The 14,151-nt window shown below is 40.3% G+C and overlaps 1 protein-coding gene across 2 annotated transcripts in view; it reads right to left on the reverse strand.

Moving 5' to 3' along the window:
• Positions 1–6,387: 6,387 nt before the first annotated feature.
• LOC120950787 (allatostatin-A receptor-like) overlaps positions 6,388–14,151 on the reverse strand; it is a 141,933-nt gene continuing 134,169 nt past the window's right edge. For both annotated transcript variants that reach the window (XM_049607488.1, XM_049607489.1), the window contains exon 5: positions 6,388–10,213. The gene's annotated coding sequence lies outside the window, so the exon portion shown is untranslated. The remainder of the gene's footprint in view (positions 10,214–14,151) is intronic.

Genomic DNA, 14,151 nt, shown 5'->3' on the forward strand with positions numbered 1-14,151 from the left:
CTTTCGTGCGGCTGCTAACCTAGCAGCAGCAGCAGCAACATCAGCACTGTGGAACGCCGATTCGATGTGTTAATTTGAGTGATATGGGTACACGGGCAGGACAGTGCAAAGTCCCTGACCCATAGTCCCAGACTGTCCGGACCACTCGGTGTTGGTTTCGCACGATTGAGATCGCATTTGGATGGCTGGGCAAAAATTGCAGGGTCAAGGGACGCTTTCCGGCCGTCTACGATCAAGAGGCACGGTGAAATCGATATCATTAGGTGACCCTTTTTTCTTCCTATAGCTGTTACACAAATAGAAAAAATGAAGCACCACAATCATGTAACAGTTTTACGGACAGGCTTTCATCCTTCTTCATTACAAAACACTTCTCTAAAATTTATATATTCCTCTAAACTGTATAGTTAAAAGCATAGGTTGACCTTGACAGGGAATCCCAAACTAGAATCCCGTATGGCATGCTGGCAAAATAAAATATTTTAAAAAAAACTATATGCTGCGCAAATATTATATAATATTTTATCTTTCACGCATGATAACTACTCCCAAATCCCTTGATTTTTGCTTTTCAAACATCATCGAAAAGTGGCATCAACATCAACCCAAACCCAACTAAATTGAGACCCAACGACATGACGCATCCTCAGCCAGCTGGTTGTCTGTGGTGTTATGATTATTTGATTTTTCCAATTTGCTTTCGATGTGCCGGTACTGCTGGCAGCAAACAGTCCGTTACCATAAAGCCAGTGATTGACCGCGCCAAGAAGCGGAGATTGTCTCCGGAAGATAAGTGACAACATAAACGCAAACAGCTGCAGGCAATTTACTGAACTCCCGACGCAACTAAAGGCGATATACAACTGTGGTAATGTCAGATGGTGTCATCTACTTTACGGCACAGTAGAGCTTTAAGTGTATCCGCTTTTCCTTGCCTGCCGTAGGCCTCTTGGAGTCTTTCTGTTTGCTGACCTTTGGCTACCACGCGGGAAGCGCTGGAACGTTGTCGCAGGACATTTCACTTGGACTTGGACGCTTCAGTGAGTATGCGGCCTAATATCTGCAATCGATACGGTCGCCCCGGGGCAAGCTGGACTAGCAAACCGTTCTTCAGAATATTTACAAAGGAGTGTCACGGACAAGGGAAGGCAAAGTCGACACTGAAGACAAATCCTGCAACGCGATGTATCATTGCCCCCGGGGTATTGCCAGTTGGGAAGCAGTTTGGTACCGTAAGCTACTTCCACATCACTCGAAAAGGGGACTTCTAGTACGGCCAAGAACCGCACGGTCGGAATACGTGCTGGATTTTTGTGATAGCAAAAGAGTGAACCTCGTGGTAAGTGATAGAGGTGTGTGATGTCAATGGGTGAAGATGAGACAATCGTAACATGAGCAGGGGCGTTAGAACAGGATGTGAACTGGTGAAAGACAGACAAAAAGTTTCAGACGAAGCATAGGATTTCGTTTTGCTCTCTGCCACATGAATCCATCTCGGAGTGAAGACATTTGATTCCATTTTTTTAAGACGCACAACATTTGCATAACAAATGGTGAAAAGCGTGACCTCACCACGTATTTCTTTCATTTTCTGTCTTTCTTTCTTCTCCGTGTCTGTTCTTATGAAAGCTTTATATATGTTTCGTTGCACTTTTCACACTTTCTCAGTCTGCGCGTTATCGTTTTCCTTCAGTAAACATCGAGCCTGGTATACTTTAACACCAATTACAGTTCCGTGAGCCAGCTCCAGTGAATGTGTCCTAATGTCAGACGTTGTCCCAATGTTTGGTAGGTAAATATATTATTCCCCTTCGGAGGTAATGGAGGCTGTGGTGGCTTTAGGTCTGGCAGGAAGCATGGGTAGCAGCGCAGAAGCCGAGAGTTTGCTGCTAATTAAACAAATTAATTGTTGTTGTGTTGTTCTGTCAACGATCGTCCTTGTTGGCGAGATTGTGTCAACAGATTGCTTCAGCCCATTGAGTCTTAATCAGTTTTCCTACCAAAACTGTGCTCGGCGGAACTCTCCAAGGCACACGGGGAGCAACTGTGGCAGTGGCGTGCGAAGGCCAACGCGTTTGGCAAACCGCAGAAGTAAGTAACCAGAGCGGCAGAGGCCATCCTGTGGGGTTGACATTCAAAGCGAAACCTAATGGAATTATCCACTTGTACGCATCCTCAACACCTCTCCATTTTCTCTTCCTCTACAGTATGGCCTGTCCAGGTCTGGGCGTTATCATCCATTCAGTTCCGAAAGCCCTCACCTTCTTGGCTGAGAGTGTTTGCGTCTGTACGTCTGTCATTTGCAGCCAGTTGCATTTGTTATAGGGGGTTTTGTTTGCTTTTGTTCGTGTCATTCTCGATTTTGTCGTTAGCGTTTCGTGCTGATAAGAGATTTAATTAAAACAAAACAAGGCAAACAATGACAAGCGCACAATGGCAGTGAGAAAACAATCTTTTTTTCTTACACAAACTTCCGCGCAGCATGGTTTGGTTGGTTTGTGGGAAAGAACAACTTTCACCACTCCCATACAAATACACATATACAAACATGCAGGTATTGTTGTGCAGATATTGATGCTGTTAGCGCTGGGTGCACCTTGCTACGGTATTGCAAGATATTGATTTCACGAGTGAATGGGTTGTGCCCCAGATCCTCACACGTTACTGTCATTGATTATTTTACTTAAGCTGTTGCAAATTTTTCCATTGCCTTTTGTACATTATATGCATTTCCCTAAAATGAAATACATTCTACGCACAGTGTGTCTTTACGCATCATATGTGTCTTAACACCAACTCGATCGTTCCAACGATGGCATCCACATGGTTCATCAGCATTCTGTTTCCAGTACTGTTTCAACATTCACCATTGCAACGCTGCCCATGTGCTCGGTCACGCACGCACGTAACGTAAGGCGTTGGCCTGTTCCATGTCACTCTCTGTGTATTTCCTCCTCGATGTATGGTTTGTAAGTTCGCACACAAAAGTTTGGACGATTGTGAACACAGCACAACATTGCTGTCCCTTATCATGCGGGGCGATTGCGTTTGCAGATGGAACAACAGTCAGCTTGGCTCTGAATGTAGGTGATTTCTATCCTCGTGCAAACGAAGTAACTTTTTCGCAATGCTTGCTTTCCTGGAAAAAGAGATCTCTTGACTCAGTAGCAAAAAATCCAGAAAAAACAGTACAATTTGAAGGGAAAAAGATGGTGCCGCATGAAATTGTGCGAATAAATGTACAACGTTGAACAATTCGCTGAACAGTAAAAGTTACAGCGCTTATCTACATTTCTACAAAGCGAAAGATTATCTAGATTCAATTGAATGTGAGCAACGTGCAATTGCTTCTGTTTAACGGAAGAAAAACAACATTTAAGTTTAGCCGGAATTTCTTAACGATTCACTGTTCCTCAGGTTGTAGTCGGCTATAGTCAAGGTGCTTTAACTTTAGCTTGAACTGTACTAAAATCGTTTGCTGACTACAGTAGCTTCGATTGCTGACTCTCAACGTTAAAACACGTTTGGCCACATCAACAGCAGCATATTTATGTTTCATTCCTTCCACTGTAATGGCAAGTCTTGTACAGTAAATTTCAAGTCCACTCAATGTATTAGATGGTTACAGGCTTGTAGTAGCTGCAAATACCACCGTCAGAGTGTTCAGCCCCGTAGTAGTTCTACCAACCTTTGGTCTACCTTTGAAATTTACTTGTGTTATAAATATTGGGCGCTGCAAAGGGATTTCCTACCTGCAGCATTCTATGGTTTGATGCTGCATTCTACGAAAAAAGTTGTAAATTGGAATTTATGGCCCATTATGCTGGAGCAGGTTTGGCTTATCGTATGATATGAAATTTAATGTAGTAAAATTTTCAATACCGCCCATATGAGTTAAAAAGCAAACAGGGTTTACTAGGAAATTAAAAAAAGGTGTAAATTTCCAACCTTCTACGAAAATGAAGCTTTATAATGAAAAATAGTCGTTTGTGATCCATTAATTGGTTAACTGGAATTTTCAACTTTTCGTAAGCTGCTTCCATAGCGGCACCTACATTTTTAACAAGTTTTAAACGCATTTTATTTCCATGACGAAACAAAGATTGTTTCTTTTTATCAAACTGTTGTGATGGTAAATTGCTTCAAAGATTATTTCCTCCGTCAAACGCTATCACTTTATTATCCCTGTGTCACATTGTAATGTGTTTGAGTAAGTTACCACTAAAGCAGAACGCGATATTGGCCGAAATCCATGAACCTTTTCTCACCGACGGTCTGATGAAAATCTCGCATGAAAAGAATGCTTCCCTAGGTCTCTGGACTGACATGAGTTGGCTCGCCAAACGTTAAGGTAGGGTACCAAATATACATAAACATGAGCAAACCCTCAATCTTTCTTTCCCATGGTTGGTAGTTTGTCTTGCACTGCTTGTAGCTTAGCTTAAGCTACGAGAGGAAGAAGAGAAAAAAACTGCCGGTTGCTGGCTTGAGGTGATAAATCATGCACCCCATAGCAAGAGGTGGTAAAGTTCATAAATCACCTCCAAACGACGGAACCATGTTGGTGGAGATTCACACGCACACACATACGAACCAGTACGCACACAATTATTCCTCCAAAACGCAGCAAGATATAAGCTCGAATGTTTACATCTTATTACGATCTACATCGTCTCCATTCGGTGGTGCAGTGGAGCATACTGCGGTTTTGGTACATCGGTACACCGGTACAGATCGCCCCACAAAGCTTTGAGTTATTGGGTTGGTTTTGCGTGAGGTGAATGTTTTGAAGTTTATCGTGTTTGTTTGCAACATTGAAATCACGGATTGATTGCTGTTTATTTATGATTACGAATGATGATTCATGATTACCTGATTTAATGCTTGAAATGATAATAATTTACTTTCCCGAGTGAAAACACATGAACATGACATTATGACGCATGAAATGACAAACAAAATCATATCTCAATTCTACCATTTTATCAATGTGTTTCCGCATCTATTTGAACAGAAGAATAGACAGTAAACAGTACAGTATCCTGTTATTGAATTTATTACATCAATTTCTCATCCACAAAGCATCCACACACGGTACAGCATAGCCAATCTGTGATATCGTGTGGGTGCGTGTACCCACACATTAACCCCCAAAATAGACCGGCGGCATGAACAATGTTTTCTCTACTGAGTCTCAAGATTTATCTCAACACTTTGACCCAGCCTAGGACAAAGTTCTTCTGGCACTATTTGAACCGTTCTTGTGCCGCATAGCTAGAGAAGGTAGCTCGACTAAACGCAGCAAACCAAAACACTCCTCCGGAAGGTGTTGACCCGGTGTGCAAAACTACGCGCCCTCAGTTCTCGTTTGATATATTTGATCCGTTTTCGTATGTAACTTTGGTTTGACTTTTGCGCCTGGATGCTGAAATAAAGAACGGAAATTGACCTTGACAAAAGTTTGCCTCCGTAGCCAGTTGGTGGAACGGGGCGCCCTGAAACATTTAGCACTCTGTGCATGGTGGGAGGAATGCGGTTATGCTCATAAATAATCACAGGTGGGAAGGGTGGGTGGCTGGATGCTAGTGGCAACGGATGTGGTTGTGAGAATTTCTTTTTCAACTTCATGTACACATTCCCGTAAGATGATGCTATGAGATATACCACGATAGCAACGCTGGCGCAAAACGTTTGCCATGAGATGCGCGAGATGGAGACGCCTGGTGGTTGGTGTTGAATTATGGATAAAACTTGTGTGATATGCAAGTGCGGAAAACATCCGTAAATAGCGAGGAGAAGTTTACTGTACCAGATCAAAAGCTTGTCTAGTGTGAAAGTAGTTAGAAATCAATCAAATACTATGTGCTTCCACGTAACACTAGGTTGTGTAAGATGATAGTTGCAGTTGAGAACAGTACACAAACTGAATATTAACACGTAACATTCGCACTGTTTGAGATGCATTGTTCATTTTGTATTAACTTGTTAATGATATGAAATGTAAAAAGGTTTTTTCAACAATGAACAGTTCCATCAAAAGGTCTAATTAACGTTTCTCTGGAACACTCAACATAAAGCACTCCCATGTCCATTATGTTTATTTAACTGGATTGTTAGCGAACAGGTCATCATCAGCGAACAGGTACAGGCCGGCAATAATTACCATGGAACCTACAGCGAAAAATAAAGTATAACTATGGCTAAGGGTTGAGGTTGTATTGACAATGGCCAAACAATAATTCAAATTTAAAAAACAGTAACATATCAATCTTTAAACAATAATGAGTAAAATTTGCATTTTAATTAATAATTTTCCCAACAAACCTTATGGTCTCCCCCAATACTATACATTGTTCGCAGAAATTGCATCGAAATGAAACTGCAAACTGCGAAACAGCAAAACCGATCGTGATGCTTTTCGGGCAAATGTTTATTGTTTCAACTGTTGGATAGACTTTAAAAATTGTTTATCGTACACTGGCTTGACTTGGCTAAGAAAGCAATTTGTTTCTCTATCGAATCGTTTGTCCAATTGTTCAGACGCTGTACGGTTGCTTTTAAACTGAGAGAATTGAAACCTAAATTGATTTCCCACGACTCGTTAAGTAAATACAAGCAAAGCGCTTTTAGTAAGCAAGTTTTGTTTGCTTTTGCCTTGTCTACTGAAGTATTGTGCTTTAAAATTGTTTTTATTGTTCACTTTTGAAACACAAACCACAACGAATACATTCGTTTTGAATGGTTTATGTTGTGGTGATGATGCAAGCATATTCATGCGTACTATTGTAAACTAAAAAGAGGATCTCAAAAAACCTCAAACAAAACACACACCATTCTCCTTTTACGCACTGTGGTTGGACATTTGATTGCGTTTTGACGTTCGTTTTTATCGTTTAGTTTGTTTTTTTTTGTTTCCTTCCAACGTTTTTCTTTTTTGTATTATCCGTTCAATTTTAACATCACATACTTACACGTTCAATAGAGCTGCCGTACATTGGATAAAACAGGAGTGTAAGTGATGTTTAGTTTCCTCGCTTGCTGTTCACCCCCTGTATGATAGTCGTTGAAGCGCTTCAACCACAAAACCCAACAGCTGCCAGCTATGTTACATGCTAACCTTGCGTTAAATTGATAAAGTTTTGCTTTACTGACTCATATCAAACCATTGGGATGCATGGGTGGATACCGAGGAGTGCCTGTGTACACACATCCGCCCGTAATCCTCGAATCTGCTCGTCCTGCAATATCTTTACAATCATTGTGCCGTTTGAAGTGGGTACAGCTTTCGGGCAATCGGTTTTTTATGTTTTTCGTACTACCAGTGCGTAAAAATAGATTCAATAATCATGTCCAATTTCATCAAGCCCTTTCTCCTACGTTCAATTGTTTGTTCAAAGCCATGACCGACGTTTCATTATATTTTAATTTGGTACTTCGTATGTTACCATTTAACCCGCAACCTTACCTTTTTGCATCCTTTGAGACACTATACTATACTTTATATTATTTAAGTTACAATTTTCGTTCGGACATATTTTCGCAAAAGTTCTCCTGTTTCGCACTCTGAACTGATCGTATTGACTGAAGTTTTATCACTCCGTCCACACGCACGCGCTGCTTTTTACCTCGAACGCTATAATCAGTAGCTTCGTGTACAGCAGTGTAATTTACGTACAGCGCTAACCTAACATTGACATTCGGCTCGGATACTGTAGATACTTTTGTACACACTCGTTTGCCGCATCAGGTTTTTTGTTCTGCTAGGCTTTCCATTTGAAAAGCGTAACAAAAACTCTTATTAGTACTTTTACCGAACGCACTACCCACTGTCGCACTGATGAATCTACCCCGTTGATTTCAGTGTGGCTTTTGCTTTCAATCGGAGGCTTAAAGAGTGATGTTCCGTGAAAAGAAGTGCAGTGAAATGGTTTGCTAATTAGAGTTTGCTATAAAAGGAAGTACCACGCAGCAGCTGCAAAGGATAGCAAAACAAACGACAAAACGACAGGAAAGCACATGGTTGTTTGGAGTTTTCTTTTTTTGTGTCGTGCAGAATAAATGAGGGATTTTACGTACATTCCGTTTTTGTTCATCGAATGACACATATTTACGCCACTGTTTGGTTTGCTGATGGATGGGAAAGTTCACGCTCCTACAAGTACAGCTATACAAGCATGGGCCCACGTTTTGCAAGCGGCTTTCGGTATAATTTTCCATTCTCGGGACGCACATGGTGATGTGTTGATATAGGTATTTTTGAGTACAGTAAGGAGTGATTTATGACGTTCGCGTACCACCGAACCAGGCGTGCTCCACCATCCTCCGCGTCTTTCTTTCGATGCGTCCGTTACCCAATGTGCGCCCGAATGGTGAGAAGGAACTTTTATAGCAAACTGTCGCCGCAGTTCCCAAAATTCCTCACTCTGCAAAACCAAACGGTGAACAGTATGCGGATGATGATGATGTTCATGATGACGATGGCGATGTTGATGAAAATAGCTTTGTGACAGCCTTTGCTTAGCGAGCAGCACAATGCGCGAATCGGGGCGCTTTTTAGAGACCTAAAAGTGGTGCCGACCAAATTCCAGCATGAACTTTGCACAAATGAGGAATGCAGAGAGCATCAGCATACAATCTGGTACCCCTTTTGGCTGGCGTTGTTTGCGACACAATTCTCCGTCCGTATAGCGAGACTGTGCAGGGCAGTTTATCACGGAACAACGCGCCAACACGTGTATCGGAATGGTGTTGTGATCCGCTAGTACGCTTGGTTTGATTGATGTCACGTACTTAACTCAAACGGTGACCCGAAACAAATCCGAATCGATTTTTGGCAGTCATCACGTGCAAACAAAACATGGCGTAAGCAGCACAGGTGCTCCTACAAGAGTGCCATGCGCGAATGAAACATGGGAAATCATGGTTTCCTTTACTTTTACTTCTCTGTTTGTTATTTTCATACGTGTACACAAACCATTCCTGCACTTGATCTTCGCAGAACACCGGTGGGGCTCATTTGTCCAGCATCAGTCGTTTGAAAGCAAAGCCACACAGCAAGCAACGAATCATTAGTGCGTGTTACGCTATACTTCTTCTTCTTTGGCTCAACAACCGATGTCGGTCAAGGCCTGTCTGTACCCACTTGCGGGCTTGGCTTTCAGTGACCAATTGATTCCCCCCATAGCAGGATAGTCATTCCTACGTATGGCGACGCGGTCTATTTGGGGATTGAACCCATGACGGGCAAGTTGTTAAGTCGTACGAGTTGACGACTGTACTACGAGACCGGCCACGCTATACATTACACAGCCAGTTACGCTATACATGCACAGCTTAATTGTACCACACAGCTTTTAAGATGTGTGAAGCTCTGTTTCATATTAGATTTTGGTTTTGTTCCCTAGTACACGTACCAACCACTACCATTCAGTATTGTTTGTCAAGCATTAGTGTCAACGTTTAATAACAATAGGAAACAACTCGAATTGTTTACGTTTCATGTTTTTAAATATACCATAGTTCCGAGTGAAATATTTCACTTGCGTTATTTGCATATGCGTTTCACCGATAAACGAAACGATTGACAGGTGCTGTTTTTGTGTGTATTGGTAGGGAATTAGATCGCGGGAATAAGCTGCCATAATGATATTCATTCTTGTAACCGACCACGAAGGAGAAACGGCTCTCGACAGCGCGCGTTAAAAGTATGTAAAATTGTGAAAGCGTGTTCTGGTTTTCATAAAAAATATAACACAACGAAGGGGTTTGCGCGATCACGAATAAAGTGGCTGATTTGTTTTTTCTCTAACCATATACTGCTTTCGAGCTAATGCAAATCGTTGTGCTAGTCTGCCACAGTCGAACTGAACCCTGTCATTTACACGCGCTTGATACGATCATTGCTGGCAGAAGATAAAGTTTTGCCTCGAAAAAAATTGTTTATTTTGAATCTGTTATACGTTTTTACCTTGACATAACAAACTTGTAAAGCACAGTATTGTATCGATCAAGCGCACCCTCATACAATACAGCTGAAATTTAATAAAGTAGGACATTAAACTGGACCTGCAAATTGAGTCCATTATGATAAACACACCATACGGTACGAAACGATCTGTTAATTACTACCACTCATAATGAAGATGATGATGAGAGTGATTATGGTAACGATTGGTTGGTTCGGTTTCCATCACTGTTAAGCCATTTGGCGAACCTGTAATTAAGGTAGGGAAAAACAAGAGCAAGGTTAATTATATTTCAGCATTTATTGTACGAATGCACATGTTCAATGTACTATTCCCTGTTATGGACAGGAATAGTATGAATAAACACTCGCAAATACTTAATTACAATTTTCGTGCAATGTTATATTGTGTCAAAATTTAAACTTTCACCAACCAATTATCGCTTTGTATACTTTAACTTTAACCTCTAGCTCCACTGACCAGTTCATATCCCTAAACATAAAAACTCATTCTACATGCAAATTATGTCGGTACAGCCAACCTCCATTACGATGTGCTGCTGTCGTATCATTGTGATGAAAGCTAACAAACTTTTTGCTACTTATAACGCCCAAGGGAATGTTACTTTGTTGATTTGGGACGGACGACCAGCATCAAATTACTGAACTTTTATGGTATATTCTTTACTTGCAACATAAACAATGGAATGAAGAGGATTCAGCTAGATTAATTTAAAGAATGAAGCTCTTACATTGCTATGATTATTACATATTATTGCAATTTTAAATAAAATGCAAATGCAAGTCTGATCAACTATCTGATACTTTCTGTTTGAAAAAAGCAGGAAACGTTGATCTTTTGTTACTGAATCATCTCGTACTTATTAAAAATTGCATTCTACCAATGCAGCAGTCAACGTTATAAATTCACTCTAAACAACTATCAGTTGTTTTCACTGTATAGTTGTGATTGTTTCAATTTTACAGAAACTTTACTGATTTTTACATTGTTTTCTGTCCTTTTGTTCGTTTTTCCCTCGAGGGATGAATCTTGTTGGCATAGAAATAGTGTAAGCAAATACCAGTGACACATTTACCAACAGAGAACAAAGCACACTGTACAGCTGGTTTGATATTGCTGAGTATCTGAGAAAACATTGACCATTACTCTTTGTATAGCCGGTTGAGTTCGTCGGATGCAAGTGGATGTAGAAGGCATGAGTTTGCAGGCAAGCGTAATAACTTAATAATAACTTTTACCGTCCGGTTGTTGCTTTATATTCAGCTTTCACTGTTGTTGAACGAGTATCGTCATCTTAGGAACGTTTCATTTGATAACAAGCTTCAGTTGATTCAATTAGACGAGTCACTTTCATAAAGTACGCACCAACCAGGCGTACAACCTGGCCTATCGCATTTTCTTTGTTTTGCTTCACACTTGATACGGCATAGAATGATTGAAGTTATTATTACTTCTTATAATGGGATCAACTGAGCTTAAAAGAAATATATTCTTTTTCATAAAACAACTCGAAATATATTGAAAACTTTCAAATTTGCACGTTGGTTATCCATCAAGTTCTAGATACGGTAAGCTTTTCCACTCATTGCCAGTGTTTGCTTAATGATGGGAGTTTAATGTGTACCACGGGAGATAGTTTTCCACACACATGCCAAAGATGGATGAATGGAGCGCCTCGATCGTGAAACTTTCTGAACTAATCAACTTTCATTATGAAAAAATGAAATACCAAGATAAACGTGCCGTATTAATATGAAAAATATATTTATATCCAATACAAAACAAATGTTTGTAATGCCAAAGCATGAAGATATAACGATATAAAGTTCAATTTCAGTGTCAAAACTGAAAAAAATAACAAAAAGATGGTTGAAAACAAAAATATATAGAAATGTTTCTCTTTTCTTCTACCCTTTAATCAACGTCATTGTTGTTCCTGCATGGTGTGTGTGATTCATCTGCCCGCAAAATAAAACCTTACGTAGCGTAGCGTTATGGCAGATGGAGCTTCCTATCTATCGAGCACGAATGCATATTTACTTAGCCCCATAGACCGCAGTAGCAAATGCGTAACCAGATCATGGACCGAAATTGGGCCGTGCTTCGTTTCTGGCCAGCAACGCCAGTTCATAAACTTCGATAAAGGAACACACAATTTCACTTACGTGCCATGTAGCCAGTAATCTTGCTCTCATCTCGAACCGGTTATCCATCCATATTAATCTAAGCCGGAAATGGAACTCACCAGTCAACCAGCTGAACGTCAGCAGAGTCCCGAGCCCCGAAACCATACCGAAGAAAGAACAGGGTCAATCATTACGGGAAGGGAAAAAGGCAACCAATCTTGCGTCTTCTTTTTATTACCCGTACGCTTTCTTCACTTTACCGTTCCGTACGTCCGCCACTCTAGGCATTCCAACGACCTACCCTTCATCCCGCAGGCTACATCCTGGTAGCGTGCGTTCTAGTACAGTTAATGGAAACCTGAGCAACGGTATATTGCATGCTCAAAGTTCCGGAACTGAAATGTACCTTGCTTCTGCCTGCTCCTTGCGTCGGTTTGTCTTTATTTTATTTTGCTATAAACTTTTATCCACTTCCGCTTGGTCACAAATTTTTCGTTTTAGTTTTTCATGTTTATGAGGGTCGACGCTCTGATACTCCCGTCACAGAGGGCAGGCAGTAAAACTCCTAACGCAAAACTGTCGAAAATAAGAACCAGGAACCACACATCATTGGAAAATATTATTAAATAAAAAAACAACATGGAAAATGCGAAAAATGTTTAAACATGAAGAAACTGTCGAGGAAAACTGTCTGCACCATGTGCTTTTTTAGGGGCGAATTCCTTTTTTACGCAATTTCTTTGAAGTTTTTTGATGTTCTTGATAAAAAGTGAAGTAGGAAGTGGAACGATTTTCCTCTACTCGGCTTTACAAATCACCGGAAACTCTCTTTTAACTATGGTTGAGTGATAGTTGAAAGTTCGCAGGATTTCTCAAGTCTACGCTTCTGCTTGTGAAAGCGTGAAATTGCGCTTGCAGTATAAAGATAAAATGCTAGCCTTGAATGAAACCAGTCGTCATTTGTGTAAGTAAAACTTTATCCTGCCATCAAGTACACTGATTCGCCGCTGTACTAGGCTGAAATCCAATTGAATTTTAAGAGGTTGATTTTTTGATAGCCGTGAATCACAGAGCAGGACAGACCATTTTGGCAACGTATCAGAGTATTGTGGCAAGCTCAACCATTACACAAGTGTATAAACAATGGTCCATAAGTCCCTTGTTATGCCTTAATTTTACAACTACCTTTATTTAAAATAACTATGAAAAGTTATGTGCAAAGTTAAATGTTAGCATTGACTTTCTCTTCTAATTTCTACTAGAAATTCACTAGCACTAGCACTTCACTAGCAAATAAAAAAAAACCATCCAACAAACCTTATAACAATTACGTACAAAATCAAAAGAAATGGCTTGCACGTTCCATTCGTCGTAGTATATCTCAACTATACCATTAAACCGCACCCAACAATCTGTTAGAAATAAAACGTACAGTCAGAGTCAGGATGCTCTGCAATTGATATCGAACTCACGAAACAACAGACACCACCTGAAGATTTATGTGGATTGATAAAGCCATTTTTCGCCAACAATATAAATACAATGCTGGCAATATTTTCATGAAGATGTTTCTCTTGGAACAAACTGTGCAGTTTCATTTCACAAACACTATCACATTCCACCTATGAAGCAATCGAAGTTAAAAGAATTATGGTTGTTTCGTGTCGATGGAATGAACAATAAAAAATAACTTGCCCGGATACGTATTTTATACACACAAAGCACGTTTTCATGAAATATCAAGCAAAAACATAAATAAGCACCAGGTTTGGAGGTGATCTATGAATGTACGACTTGCGCTATCGAAACCACAATTCACAATTCGCATTTATCACATATTTATATAAGTTATAAGAATAAGTTTTATTAGTCTCTAGCTAAATGATTACTCTTTTCGACTGCTCACAGATGCAGAGAGCTCAACATCTTTTTCCAGATCGACATTTTAATTGACTAATTTTGCCTTCCCATGCATTTTGTCCCGTACCCGTATGCTGAATAATTGGATAGATACTTGCAGATTGACCCTTTCTTAACAA

This window comes from Anopheles coluzzii, chromosome 2 (assembly GCF_943734685.1).
Source record: "Anopheles coluzzii chromosome 2, AcolN3, whole genome shotgun sequence".
Taxonomy (NCBI): Eukaryota; Metazoa; Arthropoda; class Insecta; order Diptera; family Culicidae; genus Anopheles; species Anopheles coluzzii.